Source organism: Lissotriton helveticus, chromosome 7 (genome assembly GCF_964261635.1).
Source record: "Lissotriton helveticus chromosome 7, aLisHel1.1, whole genome shotgun sequence".
Classification (NCBI taxonomy): Eukaryota; Metazoa; Chordata; class Amphibia; order Caudata; family Salamandridae; genus Lissotriton; species Lissotriton helveticus.
The window spans coordinates 655,542,649-655,567,885 of record NC_136068.1 but is presented as its reverse complement, the minus strand read 5'-3'; positions in this window follow the sequence as shown (position 1 = coordinate 655,567,885).

Here is a 25,237-nt window from a genome sequence, read left to right as displayed (position 1 = left end):
TCGTAAAGAGAATCATCCAGTTGCCCTAGGTGGTGATTGGGCAGCTATAATTGCAGCGGATGGTCAACAGATTGGGGGTTCTAAACCTGAACCCTTAATTGCTAATTTGCCCGGTAGAATAATCGATTTAATGAAAACCCTGATGCCAGCATTGCGCGTTAACTGGGACAAATTGTCCGCGTGCAAACAGAAGAAAGACGAAAGCGTCTCTGACTTTTTCACAAGATTCGAGGAGACTTTCGTGGATCATAGTGGTCAGGATATGAGCACAGAAGGAGGCCAGAGATTATTTGTTGATAAATTTGTGCACAATCTGTTGCAAGAACTTAGTGGTAAATTAAAGAATTCTGAAAGTGCGTGGGCTGTCTCTACGACTGCGCAAATACTTGCGACTGCCCAGTACTATGAAAATAGGGATAAAGAGGAGAAAGAAAAATCAGATAAAAAGACGAAAGATTTAAAAACTAAAGTTCTTTTACAGCAAGCATATCCGCCTCGCACGAATCAGACTAATACACAGCAAGGGTCATATCAAAGGACGGAGTATAATTCTCAGAGGCCACAGTACCAATGGAATCAGTGTGCTTATTGCAAAATGGAAGGCCATTATAAGACTGAGTGTCCAGTCTTAGCGCAAAATAATGCTGCGACAGCTCAGAGAGGTCGTGGTAGTTCTATACAAAACTCTAGAGGTCGAGGACGAGGTGCTATGCCTCCACAGACAAGTGATTGCCCTTCTAATCATTTCGATCAGTGAAATGGACAATCTGCCCAACAAAATAGGTCTCAACAGTATCATGTTGAAGACTACTATGAAGCTAGAGAGGAAGTTCAGCCAAGGGAGTACTAGGACAGCCATGGACAAAGAGAGGGAGTAGTATCAGTTCCAGTAGATCAGAGTGGGCCTTATGTCGCAGTAGCAACATCAGGTATAGTCGAACCGTTTCTGTTGGATACTGGTGCAGCAAAAAGTTCTATCATACATGCGAAACTCCCTGGCGCACCTTTGTCTGGCTCAACAAACGTTTCAGTAGGTTTTTCAGGTGCCCCTGTTCACAACCCTGTTTCTGGTCCTTTGTCTATTTCTGTTGGACCCCGCCACTTGAAAGCTCCCCTGATTTTGACGACAGGTTGTAATGAAAATCTGCTTGGTTTAGACTTATTAAAACGCCTGTACGCGACATTGTACTGTTCTCCGGCAGGAGTACAGCTTACGTTGGGTAAAAGAATAATTTCTCCGATGTACTTGTCGATGGATGCGCTCCCACCAGAGCTGCGTTCTCTCCCTAATACTCTTTGGGCGACTGGTCCTAATGATGTAGGTCTTTTAGAAATTCCACCCTATGTAGTAACTTTGAAAGCAAATGCCAAACTTCCACGAATACCACAATACAAGATCTCGAGTGAAGGTGAGCGTGCGCTCCTACTGATAGTACAAGATCTGATCAAGAAAGACGTTGTAGAAGAAACTAGAGGTAATGTCTGTAATAGTCCTGTACTGCCTATTCTGAAATGAACTGACCCAACAAAACCTCCAGTATATAGGTTTGTAATTGATCTTAGAGAGGTTAATAAAATTGTGATTCCACAGTTTCCTGTGGTTCCAGACATTACTGCATTGTTAACATTGATTCCTGCTACAGCAACATGGTTTTCGGTTATCGACTTGAAAAATGCCTTTTTCAGCATTCCGATAGCCGAGGAAAGCAGAGATATCTTCGGTTTCTCTCTAGGAGGACGAAGCTTCAGGTTTAAACGTGCTGCACAAGGTTATTGTGAAAGCCCATCCATTTACAGTCAAGCATTAAAAAGCCAGTTAGACTCCTTTGTACTTCCTCCTGGTTCTGCTTTAGTACAATATGTTGATGATCTTCTAGTGGCTGCCGATGACAAGGAAACTTGCAAAACAGCTACAATTTCTTTATTGCATCATTTTTCAAATTTGAATCACAAGGTGTCACCTTCAAAAATGCAATACTGTTGCCAAGAAGTGACCTACCTAGGTCATCTCTTGTCAAAGGAGGGAAGGAAGTTGACCCCAGAGAGAATAAAAGCAATTACACAGATGAATGTTCCTAGCACGCAGAGAGAAGTACGTGCCTTTTTAGGTATTACCTCATATTGTAGGCAATGGATCCCAAATTTTTCTCTTTTGGCAAAACCGTTGGTAGCTTTGACTGGGAAAAATGTTCCGAGTCCAGTGCCATGGTCTGCCGAATGTCAGGAGAGTTTTTCTGAGTTACGAAATGCACTGTGTTCAGCTCCTGTATTGGGTACACCCGATTACAGTAAGCCATTCACGCTCTATGTCCATGAGAGAGAAGGTTGTGCGTTGAGTGTTTTGACACAGAAATTTGGTGATAAACAACGCCCTTGTGCGTATTTTTCATCAACGTTAGATCCGGTAGCTAGAGCGTTGCCTAGTTGCTTGAGAGCTACGGCCGCAGCTGCAGCCTCCATTCGACAATCTGCTGGTTTAGTAATGAACAACATGCTAGTGGTTATGGTTCCTCATGCTGTGGATACACTCATGAACCGAACCAAGACGCAGCACCTTACCAGTGCTAGATTATCAGGTTACGAACTGACATTGCTAGCGAGTCATATTCAGATCAAAAGATGCAATGTATTGAATCCAGCAACATTGTTGCCGACTAGTCAAGAGTCGAGTGATTCCGAACCACACGACTGTTGTTTCAGAACTGAGGAAGAGACAAAAGGACGAATTGATTTAAAAGACACTCCGTTATCAGATCCAGATGGCACGTTGTATGTTGATGGGTCTTGCTTCAAATTGGAGAATGGTGACGTGACTGCTGCCTATGCAGTAACGACTTTGAGTACGATTGTGGAGACTGCAAGAGTGAGTCAGAATTCTGCCCAGGCTGCAGAATTGATTGCGCTAACAAGAGCGTGCGTTTTAGCTAAGGGAAAGAGAGTGAATGTGTTCACAGATAGTCAGTACGCGTTCGGCGTGGCCCATAGTTTTGGTCGTTTGTGGAAAGAGAGAGGTTTCATTACGTCGCATGGGACTAAGATCCAACATGGTCAGCTAGTTAATGACTTGTTGGAATCTCTAACCTTGCCGACTGAAGTTGCGATTGTGAAATGCAGTGCTCATAAAGCAATCACGGATGATGTTGGTCGTGGGAATGCTTTTGCTGATGAGACTGCAAAACAGACAGCTAGAAATATGATGAGTAGAATGTATGTTGCAACGTCTGCAAGATGGATTTCTGAGTCTGGAATGTGTGAGGACACAGTGGAAAGCGTGAAAGAAATTCAGAAAGAGACGACTGAGGAGGAAAAGCTTGCATGGAAAGAGAGCACGGGTAAATTGGACTCGAGTGGGTGTTGGATTGACTTGTCGGAACAACAGCGTTGGATGTTGCCTGATGCGTATGTGCTTGCAGTAGTAACGATGGCACATGGAGCAGCGCACATCAGTTCTAAAGGGATTTGTAAGATGTTGGCTCCAGTTTGGAAGAATGATGGGATTAGTAAGTGTGCAGAGAGAGTGGTGAGAAATTGTATGGTATGCTTGATGCATAATCCTGGCTAGGGAATCCCCACACCTGCAGGTCACTTCGCTCCTCCTTCCTGCCCCTTTGAAGTGATTCAGTTAGACTTCATTCATATGGATCGTTGCAACAATCTAAAGTACGTCCTAGTGGTAGTTTGTGCGTTCTCCAGATGGATCGAAGCATACCCACTGAAGGACAATACTGCTTTGTCCACTGCCAAAATCCTTCTTAAAGAATACTTCCCCAGATTCGGAATGCCACGGATTGTATGGTCAGATAACGGAAGTGAGTTCGTAGGGAAAGTTATGCAGAGTGTGTGTGCCGGCTTAGGGATTAAACAAAAGTTTCACAGTGCGAATCATCCCCAGTCCGCGGGTTTAGTTGAGGGTTACAATGGCACCCTTAAACTGAAACTTGCTAAGATACAAGCGTCCACGGGTTTGCCCTGGCCAGATGCACTACCCTTGGCTTTGTTATCAACAAGAGCAACTGTACATTCTAGAGTAGGGCTTAGTCCATATGAAATAATTTTTGGTCGTCCTGCAAATGTTTGGGGGGTACCTAGACCGAAAGAATTTAAGCAGCTGGAATACCCAATGTTAATTGATTACCTTTTCGACTTGACTGCTAAATTGAGCCTTATTCACCAACAGGTTTTCGATGCATTGCCAAAGCCACCGGAGAGTCCAGGTCATCAGCTGAAACCTGGGGATCAAGTAGTCATTAGAAATTTTGCAAGAACGAAAAATCTTCAGCCCAGATTCGTTGGCCCCTTCCAAGTCTTATTGGCGACGAGAACTGCTATTCGTGTGGCCGGACGGAAGAATTGGATCCACACGACACACGTCAAACGTGTGCCTCTGCCACTTCCTTACGACAACTGGGTAAAGAAAGGAATCAGTGCCTCTGAAGCAGAACAAATACCCAGTTTCATCCCTTTCAGTGATGCAGAACTGATCACTGATACATCAAACTCTGGCTCTCCTCCTGAAACTGCTCTTTTGAACCCTGAACATTTGCCATCTGCACCAAAAGAACATTTGCCATCTGCAAACATGAACATTGCAACGTCGACTGAAAATACATTGTTTCCAGATCAGACAGCTCCTGCAAAACTGAGATACAATTTGCGATCTCGCAATATGGACAAATAAAGCAGGAAACTGCCTATTTTCACATTTGAATTTTTGATACATTGCCTCCAGCCAGGAAGTTTGCTATTATTTTGTTGTTTTAAATTTTGCCTTGCCGTCTGGGTAGCCGTAGGGTCGTGGCTGTGTGCTTAGTTGAATCTGCGGGGGTCAGACACAAGGTCGATCTTTCTGTTAGTTCTGGGAACTCCCAGGGCTGATAGAGGCATTTTCATCTACGTACACATCATCAGTGGTCACAAGCGGATTGTAGAAGATGGAGCTTCCTGAGCTGCAACGAGAGAATGTAATTTATGTTCGCAGAAATAGACTGTACAGAATACTTCACAGCAAATGCTTTCTAATGCAATGTGCAGTTACGTTTTTAATTGTTTTGATAACGTTGGTGGGTGGAATCATCTTTGGTGTGCATTTGATTTTTATGCCGGTAACTACAGTACCTCCCCTTGATCCTACTACTTCTACGGTTTCTTCTATGCATTCTTTTCACTCGTTTCCTGAACACGAACAAGTTCGACGCTCAGAATTTATTAACAATACATTTGTACAGCTCTTGCATCAACACCAACTGGTAGTTAATACTACAGACTGCTGGGTGTGTGGCTTGATCCCTCACACTATGGATAAAGGCATTCCCTATCTAGTCCTGCCTTTTAGCTATAATGGATCATTTCAGGCCTTTCAGAACATTTTTTCCTATGCCCTTGAGACCTATCCTCCGCGTCCACCACGGTCCACTAAATACAACTCAGCCAACAAAGCTTTAGTCCGGGGAATTATTGACATGATTAAAGACGTCAATAATACTCCATCTTACCCTAGAGATGAATTAGGGTGTATTTGAGTTGGAACTCTACAGAGTATCGCCTTAGTTTGGGAGAAAGCAAGCGTAAAAGCTCCACTTCAGTCTGGGTCGTGCCTCACCGAGGTCAGGTCTGTTTGCAAGGAAATGGGAGAAATCTGAGAGCTCAGCTAGGGAGGAGTGAGTGCGTTGAGACTTACGTATTTCCGTCTAACTCCTCCCCTGCCTTCCTTACTGCTAGGGGTACTTACTTCATCTGTCAAGACAGAGCGTATACATGGCTGCCTGCTGACCTCTCAGGTTCATGTTATATTGCTCGATTGTTACCTCCGACATACACTGCTTCTTCAGATTATCACAAGACCAGAGTAGCAAGAGGTGTCTTCAGCAAGGAAGATACCGCTGGTCAGGAAGCTGGAGACTTCTTCAAAGGTTTCCTTCCGTTTTGGGGGCCTATGGCCAATAGTAGAAATCTACGTCAACTAACACGGGTAGTTGAATCTACTATTACAGAAACTGCTGGTGCCCTTAGTAACTTAACAGCTGAGCTTCAGGCGGATCGTCTCATGACGTTACAGAACCGAATGGTTCTAGATGTAATACTTGCAGATCGAGGTGGGGTATGCAGAATGATACAATCGAGCTGCTGCGTTTTTATTCCCAATAATGCTCCAACCGTCTATGAAGCGATCTCTAAGTTACACAAGATTTCCGACTCTATACACGTAGACAAGGGAAACTGGTCCTTCATGGAGTGGTTTTGGACTCTGGTAACAGCGTGGGGATGGAAGGTTCTGATGGTCATTGGTGTCATCTTAGTATTTCTGTTCTCGTGCTGCCTTATTATCCAATGTGGTCCCGCTTTGTGTAGTCTCTGTGCTACAACCTGTTTCAGAAAACCACCTGCATTTGGAGAGAAGGTACGAGACAAGATGATGATGCAACAACACGTCACTGACCTAATGAGCATAGAGTTAGACTCTGACATAGACTGAGTAATTGCCTATGTAAGGGCAAAAGGAGGGTCTGAGGTTCCGTGACGATTTGAACCCGTGTTTTTAACATTGTCGTAAATACATAATTTTGGTATCAGTGAACCGCAAATGATCCATTTAGTATATCCTGGTGTTTTCGCTATGCTACGAGCAAGAGCACTCCTGTTATGAACACATTTCTGATCTACCCAGTGCATCCATCTTAGATCACGGAAGCCATTTTGTATTCTTTGCCCTCACATAGTCAATGAACACGCAATGACCTCTTTCAATTAAGGACACGTCGGCTTTAGCAGGCAATTCACCTTGCTAGTGACACGTGCACCTTAGGCAAGCAACGCTGTGGCAGCATGACTCAGCAAGAGCTGCCTCCCCAGCCTGAGGCCAGTCCTGCTATACTGGTTCTCGTGTCCGTTGGCCTGATCATGATTAGGCGGCCGAAGCTGGTAACCTTGCCCATTTACGACCCACAAACATCTCTTATCCTACTGTTCTATCTTCTGCACCTGGCTCTGCTCCTTTCCTTCTGGGCCTTTATTAGGGGGAGGTAACGAAATTTACGATGAGGCGGTCCGGCTCTTGAATGAAAAGCTGACATGAGATTATGATGGAATAGTGGGAACCCCTCGTTCTTAATATTTTGACATCAGACACTGTGGACGATTCTTGTGTAAATGCCAAATATTTATTGTTTAGGACACGAATGTTTAGAACTGTACTAGCATGTAAAGAATTTGCCCCAAACAGAAAAGTTAGTATTTAAGGAGCAACCCATTTTGTACAAATTGAACAGGCTCCTAGATACTGCCCATGTGTAGTTTCTGTGACTTCTGTGTCCCTGCAGTAATAAACCTTTGGTCTTTGACGCCACCATCGAGAAGCCCGTGTTTCTGTTTGTTTGTGCACCGAGGCAGGTAGAACTCCGGGGTCTTCGGGTGTTATCCCTGACACCTCTGGACGGAACCAAAAAAGTCCAGAACTCCAATGTACGAGCAGGAACAGCTCTGCAAGACCTGTGACTGGAATTAGGAATAGAGGCTTGCCTGCCAGTCTCCCATCTGGGTGAGTGGATTTCAGCCAGGGAAATCAAAAACTAATTGCCCCTGGAACCTGGAGCAGCAGTGCCTGCGTGCTTCTTAAGGCCAGTTTGTTATGTGAAGATGAAGACAGTTGTTTTATGTGGTGTTTTATTTTTTCACGGTTTTCCCTATTTCAATTTCTAAAGATACACGCTACCGTATTTTGTTTCAGTACTTTATTTTTTCTGTTTTAAGTTCTAAATCATGATGGGATGCACTTTTATTTTTCAACTACCATGTTTTTTTTTTCATTTGATCAGTTTTTGATAATTACAAATGTTTTCATACTTAGGGCTTGAATTAAATGTTGGCGGATGCCATCGCAGAAGTTCTTGTAAATGCAATTAAAGTATGCCTCATTGCTCCATCTACATGATGGTGCTGCACAGCACACTTTATTTTTTTTCAATTTTCAATAATGAAATCCAAAGGCTGGATTTTGTTTTTGTATTAAAAAGACAATGGCCCTCTCTCTATCGGAGTGTTCTCCAATGTTATGGGGTAATTGAAAAGCTTTACCTTTTGCAGACCACCACATTTTAGGTGGCAGTTTGTAATTTAATAACTGGCTATGTGTCTGCACAATCTAAATTGGGTGGGCAGATACGTGACCAAATCTGTGATGGCCCTTAATCTGTCTGGCCATCTGAGTGGTATGAAGGTCGCGGAGATGGAGTTGTCACATACAAACTGAAAATCAGGTCTGTCTATCTCTAAATCATGCGAGCGAACCTTCAGGTTGGCAGGAAGGGTACTCTGTCACGTTTTATGAGTGCTACCCTTTCTGCCAACATCTCAAATTTGACCCTCAATTACTAACTGTAGGACGCTTGGAGCACAATTTAAAAATATAAAAACACTCCTTACAGTCATAGTTACTTTTAATTGTAGGATTAATTAAAATATACTTTTTGGCAACTTTTAACAGGGTTTACAAGTGGATTTCTTTTTTTTTATTTCCTTGAGCAGTTTTTGAATTGGAGAAAACATATTTTTTCTCCATATTTTATCAGAGTAATGTCACATGGATTATTACTAAGGGACAGTACACGAGTTTAAAAATACTACTGGAACTTGAAAACAGAAGATTACTCCTGGTAAGAACATATTTCAATTTTATGATTGTTGCCAGTAGTAATGAATTGTTGTTAAATCAGAAAATTCAAAATGTGTTTATTAGTAAGTGATGTTAGTAGTTTAAAATGTAGACAATATTTTTGAGGAAGTATGAGCCACCAAACATTCCAAACTGCTGAACCTCTTTCATGAATCTTTCATTCTCTCTTTAGTTTTTTTAGTTACTCTTGGTTGCAGACTACTTGCAAAAGATTGCCGTTCTCTTCTTTCTTAGAAACGCTGCTCCTTTTTTAAAATTTCCAAAAAATGATAGAAAGGCAAGGCATATGCTTGCTTTCTGAAGAATCTTTGGCCATTCAAAAGCATATCAATAAGCTGAGATTAAACATGTTCTAAAAAATCTCTATTGAGCAACAAATGCAGAAAAAGGAGTCCCTCCAAATTTATAGATCCAATGCAGCTTCCATAGTATACCTCGAAGTATCCATGCCATCTTTGCAAAAGCCATGGAAAATCTTTCTCATCTCTTTTAATGGAGTGGGAGGGGGAATCGCCATCATCCACAAGGACACTCTCAGAGTCTCAACCAACACCAACGACACCCTCACCACCGCCGAGCTCATGAACTTCCAGATCCACACCGACCCCAACACCACCCTCAGAGGAGCACTCATCTAAAGACCACCCAGACCCCGACCACAGTTCAGTGACTCCATCGGCGACCTCATCAGCACGCACGCCCTCGCCTCCACGGACTACATGCTCCTCGTGGACCTGAACTTCCAACAACAACAACGACGCAAACTCCACCGCCCTGATCGCCAATCACGGCAACCTCGGACTCAAACAACTCATGACGTCACCCACCCACGCCACTGGACACACACTGAACCCCATCTTCTCCGCAAGTCCCCACGTCTCCTTCAACTTCACCACCGAACCCCACTGGACAGACCACAGATGCGTCCACTTCACCTTCAGGAAATCCACCACACACCACCGCACCCAACAGATGCCACGCCACTGCTGGGGCAAGGTCACCGAGGACCAACTGACCACCACCCTCTCCCTGGGAGCACCCACCAACCCCACCGACCCGGACACCGCCGCCATCAACCTCAAACAGTGGATCAACGACTGCACCGACACCCTCGCCCCACTCAAGACCTCTGCCACCAATCACACCAACAAGAAAGCCCATGGTTCACTGAAGACCTCCGGACTTCCAAGCGTACCTGTCGGAAGCTGGAGAAGAGCTGGCTTCGCGACGAACACCAGACAGCTACACAGCCCACAAGAACGTCACCCGCAGACACCACCAACTCATCTGGACCGCCAAGAGTACCGCCTTCAAGCACTGCCTAGACAGCAACGCAAACAACAGCAAAGAGCTCTTCAACATCGTGAAAGAACTCTCCAACCCCAGCTCCAACACCAACGACATTGCACCATCACAAGACCTGTGCAACTCACTGGCCACCTTCTTTCACCGCACGAACACCGACATCTACGACAGCTTTGCCACCGCCATCCCCACATCCACCGCCGAGACCACCACCCCTGCGACCACCACCCGCACCAGTCACCTGACCACCTGGTCCAACGTCAGCAACGAAGACACCATCAAGACCATGAACTTCATCCACTCCGGATCCCCATCTGACCCATGCCCTCACCACGTTTACAACGAAGCCAGCACAGCCATCGCACCCCATCTCCGGAAAACAATCAACATCTCCTTCGAGACAGCAACCTTCCTAGAGAGCTGGAAGCACACCGAGATCAACGCCCTACTGAAGAAACCCAAGGCGGACCCCAACGACATCAAGAACTTCCGGTCCATCTCCCTGCTCCCTTTCCCAGCGTAAGTCACGGGTAAGATCGTCAACAGACATCTGATCCGCTACCTCGAAGACAACAACATCCTGGACCCATCCCAGTCAGGCTTCTGCAGCAACCACAGCACCGAGACCGCCCTCAGGATCCTTATGGACAAAGGAGAAACAGCCACCCTCATCCTTCTAGACCTATCAGCAGCCTTCGACACGCTCTGCCACCGTATCCTAACAGCACCCCTCCATGATGCCGGAATCCAAGAGAAGGCCCTGGCCTGGACCACATCCTTCCTCTCCGGCAGAACCCAGAGCGTCTACCTCCCACCCTTCCGCTCCAAGACCACCAAGATCATCTGCGGCGTTCCACAGGGATAATCCCTCAGCCCGACGCTGTTCAATATCTACATGGCACCACTCACCCACGTTGCACGACAACATAGCCTCAACATCATCTCTAACGCCGACGACACCCAGCTGATCATATCCCACACCGAAGACCCCACACCGTTAAAGCCAACCTCCACAGATGTATCAAGGCCGTCGCCGAATGGATGAAGGACAGCAGGCTGAAGCTGAATTCTGACAAGATGGAGGTTCTCATCCTCGGCCCCACCCCCTCAGCCTGGGACGACTCCTGGGGGCCAACATCGCTAGGAACAGCCCCAGAACCCACCAACCACACACGCAACCTGGGGGTCATCCTCGACTCCGCCCTCTCCATGACCAAGCAGGTCAACGCCATCTCCCCTTCCTGCTTCCAACACCCTCCGAATGCTCTGCAGGATCTTCAAATAGATCCCCTCCGACACGAGAAAAACCATCACCCTGGCCCTCGTCACAAGCAGACTGAACTACAGGAATGCTCTCTACGCAGGAACAACAACCAAGCTCCTGAGACGGCTACAACGCATCCTGAACGCCTCGACGTCTCCCGACGCGGCCACATCACTCCACACCTGAGAGGCCCCCATTGGCTCACCGTCAACAACAGGATCACCTTCAAATGCCTCATCCACGCACACAAAGCCCTACACAACGCCGGACCAGCATACCTCAACGACCGACTCAGCTTCTTCACCCCCACCTGCAGCCTCCGCTCTACCAACCTCGCCCTCGCCATAGTTCCATGCATCCGTAAAACCACCGCCGGCTGCAGATCCTTCTCCTACCTCGCCGCCAAGACCTGGAACACTCTCCCTACCAGCCTACGACAGACCCAGGACCTGCTGGCCTTCAGAAGACTTCTGAAGACCTGGCTTTTCGATCAGTAGCAGCCCCCCCATCTCCCCCCGAGCACCTTGAGACCCTCACAGGTATGTGAATGAATGAATGAATGAAGGAAGATTTATACCGCGCAACTTAGCCCAAGGGCATCAGCTCGCTTTACAAATGAATGATTGATTGATTGATTGATAGGTAGTACAAGAGCTGGTTACACCTAAAGTGCATGATTGTATCTCAACAGCAAACAACATACATTGGCGAATTTGAAAGCATCTGTTAGAGACATATAGCCACAGATCCCTTAACTTGACTTTTTGTGGACCTATTGGTGTATAGTATTTACAGTAAGAAGACCTCAGGGTTCAAATCATGCTGCGTCTATCACCACAACTTGTTGTCACGGATCCCCATCTCGTGGGTCTTTGGGGATTGTATGTGACCATGACCCAAAGTTTTTCTCTGACTGCCGGGCCATGGCGCCAAAATCATTGAGGGAGCAGTTCCTAAAGCTGCTCATGGCACGGCATCTGACACCTCGGAGATCTCCCTGGTGATCTCGTTCCCGCTCCCTGTCTCAGTAGAAAGATAGGTCCGAGCACCGCTCCGGGGGTTGTAAGTCTTCTTCCTCACACTCAAAGTTATTTAGGTCTGGTAAGAAGCACTATAAGAAACATAAGAAGTGAAAGCAGGCTTTGACTTCACCACGTCCATCACCTTACAAGAGAAGTCTTGGCGCACTAGGCCCCAGTCCGTGGAGTGGGTGTCGGAGTTTCCCTTTCCATGGGATGAGAGCAACCCCTGCCCATTTGAAAACCTTGTATGTTGCCATGTGTACCATATTTGTGTGGTCTGATCCTGTTGATGCACCTTCGGGCCTGCAGCTTCATCGGAAGGAGCTTCCATGGGTTCTGCGACAGCGGCTCCGGCGCCATGATTCCTCATGGATCCATCACAAGACCGAAGCAGGTCATTTCTCCTAAACAACCTTCCCTGGTGCCGCGTCCGACATCGAGACCCTGCACATCGCTCACACCCACTGGCAACACCTCCCCTCTCCTTATTCCAGATGACACTGAGCCGGCTGGGATTCCACGATGCCTAGACTGGCACCAACAGAGCCGTTGGGCTCCATGTCGTATCCTGTGCCTTATACTGAAGGGCTATGATTGGATGAAAGTTGGGAGGGGCAGCAGAATCCCTTAGAAATCCCACTTTTCAATGAAGGACCAGACTGATACAGGGATCTGGGTGAAGCCAGAGGCTTAGAGACCTCCCCAGAGCCTGACATGCTATCTCCCCTAACCTGGCTGCGGAGGAGGGGACTTTATTAGCAATGGTGGTCATAGTACTGCAGAGCTTTAGGACGTGCAGCTTCCTACTGTGGTGATTAAGACCAATGTCTTGATGGAGGTCCTGTTTCCTGTTGTCTTGAATTCACAACGATTGCTGCCATTCAATGAGGCATTGACAGATGTTCTACTGGGCACCAGGTTTAAGCCCAGCACAGGTGCTCCTGTTAACAGAACTATCGCCCGCTACCATCAGACTGCAGCAGGTGACCCAGCTTTCCTCATCAACCACCCAACCCTGAGAGCTTGGTAGTCCAAGCCTTTAGTTCTCATGGCATGTTACCTTCTGCACCCCCAGATAGGGAATCCAAAAGAATGGCCAGCTTTAATAAGAAGATCTTCTCTTCAACCAGCCTAGCATTGCGGTCAGGTACCACCATGTGGTACTGCAACAAAGAAGGTGGGGTGGGGTCGTGGACCCTATGTCGGAATGCCCTGAACATCTGGACTTGGCTGGATCAGCAGGGTAAATCCCTGGTGGTTCAACAACTTTCCGGTTCTCAGAACGCAGGGCAGACAAACTCAGCCAGTGGTGCCTCGAAGATCACGAATGGTGTCTCCATCTGGAGGTGGTGCAAGGTCTCTTTCTGCAGTGGGTGCAGCCTTGGTTAGACCTGTTCACCTCCAAAGAGAACACACAATGTCAGCAGTGTTGAACGTTGGAGTTTCGAAGGTTGCTCTCGCTCGGCGATGCTTTTCGTTTTGAGAGGATCACAAGCCGAGTGTATGCCTTTCCGCCTATACCCCTCCCGTCCAGAGAGCTCAAGAAGATCAGAAGCGACCGGGCCCATATTGTCCTGGTGGTTACGGACTGGGCACGGAGAGTTTGGTATTGGGAAAGAGCCCCTCTTTGCATGGTTACGCCCCACTTCTTGCCTGACATTTAATGCACTGTGACTTGATGTGCCCTTGGGTCCCTGCCAATCAGGTTCCCAGGGCATGTGTTCTTTCTCAAAACTGTAGTTTTGTGCCCACAATTGGCACATCTCTAGCCACATGTAAGCCCCTTGTAAAAGGTACCATGGGTACCAAGGGCAGCACGCTCGACTACGGCAACTCTTTCTATGCCAGAATCAACAAATCACTATTTCGCAAACTTCAAACAGTCCAAAATGCCGCCGCCAGGTTCGTCCTAGGACTACCACGCCGGGTCACATGATGCCGCACCTACGAGAGCTCCACTGGCTCCCCATTGAGAAGAGGGTCCCCTACAAACTACTCATGCATGCGTACAAATCCCTGAACAACATCGGACCCAAATACCTCAACAACTGAATGAGTTTCCACAAACCCAAGATGAACCTTCGCTCTTCCGACCTCGCCCTGGCAGAGGTCCCACGCATCCACCGAAGCAGTGCCGGAGGGAGAGCTTTCTCCTACACCGCCATCACAGCATGGAACGCTCTCCCTGTTAAAATAAGATGCTCGACTACCCTACTCACCTTCAGACGGGCACTCAAGACCTGGCTTTTCAACTGATCGGAGCTGCCAGACCTACCCCTCACCCAGCGCCTTGAGACCCTCGTGGATGAGTAGCATGCTTCACCAACCCCTGATTTATTGATTGATTGATTGATTGATTGATTTATTGACCAGGGGAGTCCTCTAAGCGCTGAAGCACCTATTGTGCCACCCTGAGGGAGCCTGCACCTTAACACCCACACATTGCCATCAACAACATGGCACTCATCCTTGTGTGCCATGCCTGCAACACATGCCTGTGGCCTAGGTAAGTCACCCATCTAGCAGGGTGCACTGCTCACAGATGAGGGTACAGTTGCATGAGCACTTTACCAATACAGTGTCTGAGTCCACTCTTAGACAAGTGCAGTAAAGCATAAAGAGTATATGGTCTGGGACTTGGTCACTCCACAGCTCCATAATGGCTTTACTGAAGCCTGGGATGTTTGGTAGTAAACATCTCAGCACATTAAACGTATACTGATGTCAGTATGGGGTTTAATGTAAAATGCACTCAGAGGACATCTTAGAGATGCTCTCTGAAAAAGACCAGTCCTGGTGGGGTTCCTGAATGGCTACCCACCATTTGACACCTCCAGATAGTTTTCTGGACACCTGGGTTAAGGGCCTCTGGTCTCGCAGTCCAGAAACAAAGCCCATCCTGGCCATAGGTATCATGTCTCTTCCCCCAGGATGGGCTGAGTCCTCAAAGGGGAAGCTTCAAGGCCTGCTGCCTTTGTGAGCTGACCCTGCCTTCTGGTGCCCCCAGCAACTGGCTCCCACTAGTTCTAGATCCCTCTCTGGGTGGGTGAATCGGCAGGAAAGCCAAGTGAGGAAAAAAGGTGTGCCACCTTTGCCAACCCCACCCCTCAGGTGGGGGTGGCGAGGTGAAGCACACATCTCAGTCCCCTCCATCTTGGAGATGAGGTGACCCAGCCAATTAGAGAGAGGCTCATTTCCCCCTCCCTCTGGAGTGTGGGGTAATAGAGGGTATACTCACCCCAAGGAAGGGACCCATTTGTCCAGACCTGCATTCCACTGTAACTCCCTTAATGTATTATTTAGGGGTGACCCTGATATTGCCTCCTGAGATTCAAGGAAGAAAGAAGAAGGACCGAAGAGCTGTCCTGACCCAAAAAGAAAAAGACACCAACTACTTTGGCCCCATTCCTACTGACCTGTCCTGTCTACGACCTGCTCACAGCAAAACCCCCACATGTCCAGCAGCCATCCAGAACCCGGAGAACCTGCCTTGCACTCTTCAGAAAGACTCTGTCTCCTGTGAGCCCCGAATCTGCTCAAATTAATGTCTCTAACACAGAACCCGGACCCTGGCGGCTCCAAGTTTCTGCATTTCTCTGCACCCGATGACCAAGCCTGTCCGCGTTTCCCGGCTCCGTATAACCGCAAGTCAACAATGTACTCCACGTGTAGGGAGAGACCATGTGTTCTTCCTAAGACGGAGTAACGTCTTCTTCTGAGACAGTTGTAACTGGCGTCTAGCGGTTATACGGAGCCGGGAAACGCGGACATTTGAACAGATTACTAAGACCGCAAATCCACAGTATATTAACATTTGGGTTATGAGAAAGAAGAATTGAGAAATTTACCTTAGATGAGACAGCCCTGAAGAAGTCTGTGGTCTAACACCACCAAAGACGAAACACGTGTTGGCAAATGGCTAGAGAATTTTTAAGAAGAATCACAGCAAAAATAAAAGAAGAAAAGAAGAGACACAAGATTTGTCATCTGTTTATTTATACTTCCTAATATCTGTCAGCTCAGGATGCATATTGTGTTTATATTTATATGGTATTGATTTGATCATGCCTTTTGGCTGTAGATGGATGGCCTAAACCGTATCCTTGGAGCTTTCTATACTGTACAAATTACTTTTATTATCACCACAGCCTAGCGCAACTATCACCCAGCCATCCTTTTTTGTCTTGTATGCTGGACAGTTGTTTTGCTAGCCTCATTGGTTAGTCGCAGCTGTTCTAAATGCATCAGACATAGTTTTTTAAAAACTGGTTCAGAAAATTCTGACATTAATACGGGTGAGTGATAGTATTTTGCCATGCCCAAGTCAGACAAAAAGTTTTTAATATTAGCAATCCACCCGATCTTATGAGCATTGTCAAGGGCAAGGCAGTCCTGTATAAACGCTTGACAGAAAACAGTTTTAGAAGATGTCCAGATACGATGCCATAACAGAAGTGGTTTGATTCTAATTATGTCCATCAAATATGGCAAACCCAGTTCCATGTGGCATACGTATGTCGAAGTGCCCTGGGGCCCATCTGGAACCAAAACGATCATTATCCTTCTATCTTGATTGCAGTAAAGATTTCCGGGGGAATTACCAACTCTTTGTAGGGTATACTGGAGCAAAGAAGTGTTGCGATGTGTAGGAGAGAACAATCTCTTTTTGGGTTCTTGTCTGCATAAAAAATCAGTTAATCAATGGAGAAGAAACAGACTTCTCGAGAACTTAGAGCTCCTTCTGCCAGATGGAAGGCAGCCACCACAACTCTCCAATGTTATGTCCCAGTCCTGGACATCTGCCAGATGACTACATGAACATTCCTGTACATGTTTGCCAAACATTACTACTTACCTGGATAATCAGTCCTACAGAACTTTCTGGTGTAATACTTTTCTTTATCCCATCATCTAGGGATGGTATTGCTTGGGTATCTGGTCTAAGGTAAGGAATCTCCAGCTAGATGTCTCTATCAAATGGACACGTTACTTACTTTCAGTAAAACCTTATCTGGTAGAGACATGATCAAGTCTCAGATTCATTACTAACCCATCCATCCTCCCCACACAGCCAACCTGTTTTTAGTGTCAGAGCTGTTCCCTTTCAGGGCCCTAAGTTTTTTTGCACACAATAGTCAGTTACTTCACTGATCTGTACTTCTGGTATAGAAAGTTGTGAAAAGTACTGATGTCAGTGAGCCGAGTTGGAGCCTATATAGATGAAGTGGACGTCACGATGATGACAATGCTAGGACGTCATGCGGACTACGACTGACACCACCTATCCGCCCACAGTGGTACTGCCATCAAACATCTTTGGACTCCAGCCTGATGCCTGGAAGTTTCAAGGTAAGGAATCTGTGGCTAGAACATGTCTCTACCCGATAAGGCATTACCCAAGGTATGTAACTTGCCCATCAGAGCCCAAGTCGAAATGATTGCCACCCCAAGATTTCAAGCTTTTAGATTCTCCATTAAGTTATACAGCATGAATCATTTAAGATTTACATTTAGAAGCAAAACGCCAGAGTAACTAAACTCTCTGGGATTGAATGTGAAGCCAATAAGCTTGATCAGGCAGCACAAGCCAATGCTTCCTGTACTCCATTCTTGAAGCTGCTGCTTTTGGTTAAGACTTAAACTGAGTGTGTGTAAACTGGTACATCAAGGCTTTAATGAATGGTGAAATATCCTGTTTGCTGTTTAGCTTCCAATATTTCATAACAAGAGAGGAGTTTGGTTCTACAGTAAGCAATTCAATTCAGATATTTAGCTGACTTCTTCCACAACAAAAACAAATTGCTCCTCCTCTACAGAAACCGGACACTCTGGAAGAGGAAAATATATTTGCAGCGTCATATCCAAACAACACGTTTTACAGATATTGCAAGCAACAGACTAACTGCATCAAGAGAAATGACCAAGTTATCTATCTTACTTGCTTCATCTTCATCCCCTTTCCAACAAGGAAAGTGCACTTGAATTGATGTTAAATCATAATAAAAAAGGGTATTCTTTTTCTGCATTGATTGCTTAGTTGCAGCCTTTTGTATTTCCAAGTAACAAATCTCTTTTACAAAAGACTGAGGGCCAGATTCATGAAAGTGTCACCCAACGCATCAGCCAAAAGTACTGTGCTGCATTGCATGACAGGGGGGAGCAGGAGAGCACCATATTCACAGAGAAAGGCATTCTCCTTCCCAGGTCCTAGTGCTAGCGCAGAATATTGCTGCTGAACACCAAACACATAACGAAACAAAATGCTGTTGATATTCACAAGCAGAAAAAGGATACTTATTGTGCATTAATACTATGTTGAATTTTTTTTTGAGTTTAGAAAGTTTAATTGAAAAGAAGTATACAACGTAAAATATCATTACAGAGGTAAAAGATACAAAAGAAAAGTAGAGCATCTAATTAAAAAAAAAAACCTTGAACTACACACCCCTAAAAAAGGGGGTAGGAACTGTACCAATCAAAAGAGCTTTTGTGGGTATTTATCATGGGGGAAGGAGAAAAGGAAAAAGAGAGAAAGGAGGAAGAGAAAAGGGGGGAGGAGGGGAGGGGGAAAAAGGGCAACCTATAATGCAAAATCAATACATATGGTTACCAAATTACAGTAAAAAATAGAGAATAACAATAAAAATAAGCAAGAAGCATGAGAGGAAAGGTATTCAGTAAAAGGTAGCCATAACAAGTCTCTTTTGATTAATAGGGGTAAAGTTGTTGCATAAACACGATCAAGTCTGTGGTGATGACACAAAAAGTTCCACCAAGCGTTATATGCAATCTTTGAAGTGTCTTTCCAGTTGGTAGTAATGATCTGAAATGAAATCGCTATAAACATATCAATACATTTACGAACATTGCACTGAACATTCCATATGGGGGAAGACCCAACCAAAAAAACATGAACAATCTCGAAGGGAACATTAGTAGATAAAATAATATTAAGTGTAGACCAGATGCGAGACGAAAGCGATTTGACCAATGGGCAATGAAAAAACATGTGAAGAAGGTCACTATTATCACATGAGCATGACCAACACTTTTTTGAATCAAGTATTTTAAATGTAGACAGATCAGAAGGCGTAAAAAAATTAGCCTATTGTAAAAGAAATAAAAAGTCTGTGTAGTGCTAGTCGAGTGAGAAACTATGTGTACTTTAGACCAGATAGAATCCCAAACTTGTAGAGAAAATTCCTGATCTAAATCTGATTCCCAAAGAAGTTCAAGTTTAGATTTGGTCCTATCAGCAGGGGAATGTGATAGTAACTTGTAGATGGCCGAAGCTCTAAAGGGAATAGTAAAGTCGGGCGGGGAAGCGAGGGAAAGTGTGACAGTGGAAGAGGGGATGTAGACCAGATGCGAGACGAAAGCGATTTGACCAATGGGCAATGAAAAAACATGTGAAGAAGGTCACTATTATCACATGAGCATGACCAACACTTTTTTGAATCAAGTATTTTAAATGTATACAGATCAGAAGGCGTAAAAAAATAGCCTATTGTAAAAGAAATAAAAAGTCTGTGTAGCTCTAGCCGAGTGAGAAACTATGTGTACTTTAGACCAGATAGAATCCCAAACTTGTAGAGAAAATTCCTGATCTAAATCTGATTCCCAAAGAAGTTCAAGTTTAGATTTGGTCCTATCAGCAGGGGAATGTGATAGTAACTTGTAGATGGCCGAAGCTCTAAAGGGAATAGTAAAGTCGGGCGGGGAAGCGAGGGAAAGTGTGACAGTGGAAGAGGGGATGTTCTGAAAAATAAGAGAAGATAGGGTATGTGTAAGCGAGGTAAAGTAATCAGAATGTGTGTGTGAGAGGTTAAAGGAATCTCGTAAATCCTGAAAAGTTCTTAAGGAGTTATCTTTGAGCAAGTGGTCATAAGGAATAATTCCTTTATCAATCCATTCCTTCCAGAAAAGGGCTCTATTATTGATTTTAAGAAATGTATTGTACCAAATTGGAGTCAATGCATGAATATTAGAAGAAGAGAAGAAAGAGCGAAAAAGTGTAAGAGCTAGTGCCTTAGAGTGCTTTAAATCAGGAGTAAAGTATCTTATTAGAGGTTGAGATAGGCGAGTGGCTGTAAGTAATGAAAAGGGAGTAAGTTGTGCAAGTTCCAGAGAGCTCCAGGCTGTTAAGGGAGAAGAAGAAGAAGAATCAGTGAGGAATGGCCAAATCTGTTTAAGTGTGAATGCGGAGTGAAAATGAGAAATATTAGGAAAATTAACACCACCTAAGCTCTTGGGTTGCTGGAGACGAAAAAGGGAAACCCTAGCTTTGAGATTATTCCATAAACATTTCACTAAGAGACGATTGATGGTTGTAAAAAAATAGTGGGGAAGGGTGATAGGAAGCATAGAAAGGTAGAAATTAATAATAGGGAGTAACATCATTTTATTAGTCGCCATTTGGCCCACCAAGAAAGGAAAAGGGGGGACCAACCTTCAATAAGTGAAGAGATTTCTTTAAGTATATCTGAATGATTGATTTTAATGGTTTCTCGAATGGTATTAGCATACAAAATAGCCAAACATTTAACAAACCCTGAGTTGAGAAAGGTGCAGGTAATGAGACAGTCGGATTGGAAATGTAAAGTAAAATATCATCCGCATACGCTGTGAATTTGATTTCAACGTCCCTATACACAAATCCGGAATAAGAGGAAGAATTTCTTATTTTTTCCAAGAAGGCTTCTAAGGCAAGGATAAAGAGAAGAGGGGAAAGAGGGCAACCTTGCCTGGTGCCTCTATGAAGGGAAAAATAATCTGATTGTGCGCCGTTGATCCAAATAGAAGTCTTTGGATACGAGTATAACAATTGAATTAATCTGATAACAGGGGGACTGAAACCATGCCATCTAAGCGCACCAAACATAAAGTCCCAATTAACTCGGTCAAAAGCTTTCTCAGCATCTAGAGTAATTGCTACAATGGGAGAATCCATCTTGGCAGCAAGATGTATAATATTAAGAAGAGTTCGTGAATTATCAGTGCTAGATCTGCCGTTAACAAAGCCAGATTGATATATGTTCACTAGATCAGGGATGACGTTATTAATGCGAATAGCTAGAATTTTTGTATACATTTTCCAATCAGTATTTATAAGAGAAATGGGCCTGTAATTTTTGCAGAGGGAAGGATCCTTGTCCTTTTTAGGGAATAGGCAAAGCATTGCCTGCATAAAGGAACCTCTGGATTCGCCTGTGGTAAGGAAGTGATTAATTAAAGTGAGTAAATATGGTACTAGAACTGTTTTAAAATCAAGAAAAAAGCGTACTGTAAAACCATCCGGACCAGGAGTTTTGTCCTTAGGAAGAAGAGAAATCGCATTAACAATCTTCTCCGAAATAGGAGCATCAAGGGAGGAAAGATCTACAAATGTATTGGGGGATTTAGGGATAGATTGAAAAAAAGAATCAATTTGCTCAGGAGAAGGGCTGGATTCAGGTGTGTAAAGGGAAGAGTAATACTGCACAAAGCAATCAAGAATTTTAGCATCCGAGGACTGCGAAACCCCCTGACAATCTTAATTAACAGCAATCTTGGATTTCTGTTTTTTAATTTTAAGATAGTTCGCAAGCGATTTGCCAGCTTTATTACGTCCACCATACATTTTGGTATTAAATTTAAGGAGTTGACTAGAAGCAGAATCCCAGGAGTGTTTATTATATTGCATTTTAGCTTTGATGAGGGAGGATAATGCGTCAGGGGAATTAGAAGTAAAAAGTGTGCTCAAGGTCCTCAATGTGTTGGAGAATGTGTGATGCGTGTTTGAGGGCTTGCTTCTTTTTCCGGGAAACAAATTCTATAACACCACCTCGAGAAGCGGCCTTAAAGGCATCCCAAAGAAAGTGAAAATCTGAGCCAGTGTTCAGGTTATTACCAAAAAACTCATCCATAAAAAGCGCAAAATGATCAGTGAAATGGGGGTCAAGGAGTAGTGAGTTATTGAAACGCCAACGACGAGAAGCAGAAATAGGTGAAGGATAGTCCATATCTAAGATACCAGGGGCATGATCTGAAATGAGAATGGAACCTATTTCAGAGTTAGTCATAAATTGAAAGGCATGGTGTGAGAGAAAAATGTAGTCAATGCGGGAGAGTGATGCATGCACTGGAGAATCGGGATGAGATATTCTCCATGAGTCTATTAGACCTCTGGGGGACATAGATTGGTGAAATGATTTTTCCATTTTATTGGGAACATATCGTGCTTGTGACTTACGGTCCAAAAAAGGATCCATAAGTTGATTACAATCACGACTCACAATCAAATTATCATTCACTTGAGAGAAGTAAAGAGAAGTCATTCCAAAAAGTCAAATCAATGCCATTGGACCGTAAACGTTACAAAAAGATAGATGAACATTATTTACAATACTATCTAGAAACAACCATCTACCATTAGAGTCAGAAATGTAATTTTGTATTTGAACAGACCACGATTTATGAAATAAAATGGCGACACCATTCTTGTTTTTAACAGCAGAGGAGCAAAAGGCTTCTCCTACTCATTGTTTACGCAGGGAAGAAATATCCTGTGAAGAAAGATGTGTTTCTTGCAACAAAGCCACTTGACATTTCAAACGAGCCAAATGAGACAAAACACCTTGCTTTTTGATAGGGTTTCAAAGACCCTTAACATTCCATGAAATGATTCTAAGACCATTCATAATGAGAGATGAAAATGAAATAGGAGAAAAAGCATAGACCAGTTAAGAAAGTAGAAGAGAAAATGAAAAAAGTAAGAGTAGGCTGTTAAAAAGAGAAAAATACTCAGACGATCAAAGGGACAGTTATGAGACATTAGTAGCCACCACAACAGCAAGATCGAAATTAAAACAGGAAAGTAGTAAAAATCAACAAGACAGAGTACCAAGAAAAAAGAAGAGAATAAGAAAAGGTAAATAGGAAAACTGTTGCCAAGGAAAGAGAAGTAGAGGGAAGTAAAATTGATATAGGAATGAGAGAAAGTGAGAGAATCAGGAGTGAAAACTCCCAAAAGAGTAAAAACAGAGTAGATGGCAAGAAGCCAGGGGGCTTCAGCCATAATACGCAAAAAAGACCATTCATAATGAGAGATGAAAATGAAATAGGAGAAAAAGCATAGACCAGTTATCCTAGATCTAAGAATTCCTTGCGTCTGGCGGCAGTTTGCTTGGAGACATCTTGACTGAAAAAGCTCTTATGTCCTGACCAAAACATCTGCTTATGTTTTTTAGCCGCGTTGAGAATACTCATTAAATCAGAGTACAACAAAAAATAGGCTATGATACCCCTTGGTTTGGTAGCAGATGAGGCATTTTGAGGACCCAGCCTGTGAGCTCTCTGGATATTGAAGTCAACAGCCTTTGGGAGACCAAGAATCTGTAAGACCTGAGTTTTCAGGAAAGTAATCATTCGGAACCTTCTGAATCTTCTGGAATACCATAGATTCGTAAATTATTGCGGCGATTCCGATTTTCCAAATCCTCTGTAGCTTTTTTCAGAAGGTGGACTTCCTTAGTGAGAGTTTCAACTTTTGCGATGACATCCTGAGCATCACTGATTTTTTGTTCAACATCCGATAGTCTAATGTCCAGGCCAGACCATTTGTCTTCAATTCTTTGAAGGGTGGTTGTGGTGTCTGACATAAATGGACGGACAAGACTTAGTTCATCCATAATATCCTCTAACGTAATGGGAAAAGGAGATTTAGTTGGAAACGAAGGATCTTTTTTCTGGCTTGCCAGTATTAATTGAAGGGTCCTTACGATCACCAGGAACAACTCCGGAAGCGCCATGTGATTTATTTGTTTGCATGAGATCCATAGCGGATGGTCACAATAAGAGCACACAAAACAGAAATCTCTATAAGCGCGTGCAGCTGTGAATTGGAAGCGTTATATGGCAAGGTGTGAGCTCAGTGAAAGATAAATCCGCAAATGTAGAACAGCTCTACAACAATCCAGGGAAAGAGTATTGCGTCGTATAATAGCGTCCTCTGCAAAAATGACACTACCAATAAGCTCCAAGAACATGAAAAAACATGTCTGGTAGAAGGAAGTAGCTCGTCTGCAGTAAAAAAAAAATTATGCCACAACGTTCCATTAACAACATGAGGAGAATGGTGTAGTTAAGCTCTTCAGCGTGGTAGGTAGGAACAGCATTAAAAGAGACACAAAGTGTAACAAATTGAAGGCGCATTGGACAGGGAATCAGCAAATATGAAGGGTCATTCATGCATCAGCTCGGGAACAAGATAGCTTAGCGTACCGTTTCATCGCCGTTTAAATAGATAAAGCTGAAGAGCACAGAGTCAGTCAAAAATACACCTTATTGTAAAGAATTAGCACATCCGCTGCCTTAAAAATAAAGAAAAGAGAAAAGTCTGTTTGTCATAGGGGGAGCATTGCTTAATAAAGCCCCATTCATGAGGAGAACAGATATTCGCGCCGTCTGAAAGCTATAAAATGGTGGCCGCGAGAGAAATGCTGACGGAGCTGAATAGCGGAAATGAGGAGAACACACCTGTTTTCAAACTCATGTGGTCAGAACACACACCAAAATGTCCCGGGCATATTCCAACGTCGATAACAGCAGTCAAAAGCGGGAACTGAGTCCATTAGTAGTTCCTTCGTAAAAAGAGAAATGCCGACTCTGCAGAGCCCTCTCAGGTCGCGGCCATCTTGCCGCCGCAGCGCACTCCCCCTATATTGCCATTTCTGACATCATATTAATGGACAATATTTTTTGGTGTGTTTCTTTCACTGTGCTTTTGTTTTACTCTGTTTCACTTTGAACTGTTTACCTGATTTTCATGAGCACTACGGATTTGCAGTGTACCTTGATGCATATTTTATGCTTCTCTCAGTTGTATATATACAATAGTCCAAATATATTTGATTACTTTTTGTCTGGCCGTATCTGTAGCTAACCTTTATCTGGGTCATATTTCAACTGATTACACAATACATGTTTTTTTAGAATTGT